Source organism: Triticum urartu, chromosome 4A, assembly GCF_056163025.1.
Source record: "Triticum urartu cultivar PI428250 chromosome 4A, HENAU_Tu73, whole genome shotgun sequence".
Lineage (NCBI taxonomy): Eukaryota > Viridiplantae > Streptophyta > Magnoliopsida > Poales > Poaceae > Triticum > Triticum urartu.
This window is the reverse complement of record NC_141876.1, coordinates 358,347,197-358,348,896: the sequence shown is the minus strand read 5'-3', so window position 1 is coordinate 358,348,896 and position 1,700 is coordinate 358,347,197.

Here is a 1,700-nt window from a genome sequence, read left to right as displayed (position 1 = left end):
GCTTGAGCAAGAGCAATTGCGGCAAGATGACGTAACGCTCCTTGAGGAAGATCGTCTTCGGGCGGCTGTGAGAGCAGCGCGCTACCAGCAAGCCTTGCGCCGCTACCATAGCCGCAAGGTTCATGCCCGAAGCTTGGAGGAAGGCGACCTTGTTCTTCGGCGCGTTCAATCGGCCAAGAATTCGAACAAGTTGACGCCAAAGTGGGAAGGCCCTTATCGGGTAATACGAGTCACCAGGCCCGGCGCAGTCCGCCTAGAGATCGAAGATGCTGTTCTAGTGAGTAACTCCTGGAACATTGGGCATCTTCGCAAGTTTTACCCGTGAGGCACGGCTTGTCGGGCCCCCCGGCAAGCCACCTTTTGTACGAGCCTTGCCGATGACGCATGTAACCCTTTGTATAAAGCCAGGCGCAGACCCTGAGCATAAGTAAATGAAGCGCTGGCGCCCTAAGTTATAGCATGCATGCTAGGCCGAGTCTCGTCCTTGGTTAGGGTTGATAGTGCTTAGCGGTGACTAACCCCTAGCTTAGAGGTCGAGTGTGCGTCTCTTTGTCTTTCTTTTGTCTTCTTTGGTTCACATGACACACAAATATCCATGCCGAACCACTTGGGAGAAAAAAAAGAGGAACCGACCAGCATCTAGCCCCCAGCAAGCCAGTATTGCCGGGGGCTGCAACAGCAAAGATTCACCCACGGCGAACCAGGGTTGCCGGGGATTGCAGCTTCAGATAAGTTCTTCATCCCTTATCATGCATTCCATTATGGACTGAGGTATGTGAAACCTCGTTTTCCCCTAAGCTGTCGTGCTCCCCTAACTCTAGGCCCTAGGGCTCGTTCCTGGGGCCAAGTTTGGTCGTAGTCGCGGCAGCGAAAGGATGAAACAAGGAGCCTGAACCCGCCTCATCCCTGCCTCCGCCAAAGGCGTGAGGAAGGTCGGGCGAAGTGGGGAGACGGAAAGGCCTGTTGCCGGGCAAGGAAATGTTTATCTTGAAGATATCAAGGATTTACTCCTTGTCGTGGGTTCCACCCGCAAACAAATGACCCAACAAGCATCCCTTTTTCATTAAAAAAAACATTCCACTCAGGTACAGTCCATAGGGAATGAAAAACATGAATGATGGGATTACAAGTTTTAAATTCAACAAATGCCCGAGGGCTTACAAACTAAAAAGAGATAAGGTGCCCGTAATCCCTTTCTTGTCCCTCTCCTCAGGAGGCAGGTCAAGGAGGCGAAAAGGACAAAAGGAGCGCCTAGGCGAGCTACGGGTGGCAGAAGACACCAAGAGAACATCTTGGTGGCCGTCCAAAGGCTGGATGGTGATGGCGGCGCCGGAAGCAGAGCTCGAAGACGAGGCGGCAGGACGTCAGCACGCGGCGAAGGCATCGGTGCCCGCGTACTCTGACTTGACGGCCTTGCCGCCCGCCCTCTTCCTCTTCCGCAGCCTCCCAACGCTAGCCGCCCAAGGAGATGACCCCTAGAAGTTCAGGGAGCCGGCGACACGGATGATGGGGTCGCCGGTGCCGCACGGAGCGGCACCCGACACCTAATCGGACCCGTCATCCTGCCGCCTACTACCCTCGTCGTCGCTGCCGCTGTCCTCCTCCTCACTCCCGCCCGAGGAGGAGTCTTCACTATCAGAAGAGCTCTCCACGCAGCACCTTGCACGGGTCCCAAAGCACCCGAAGACCTTAACAGAGAG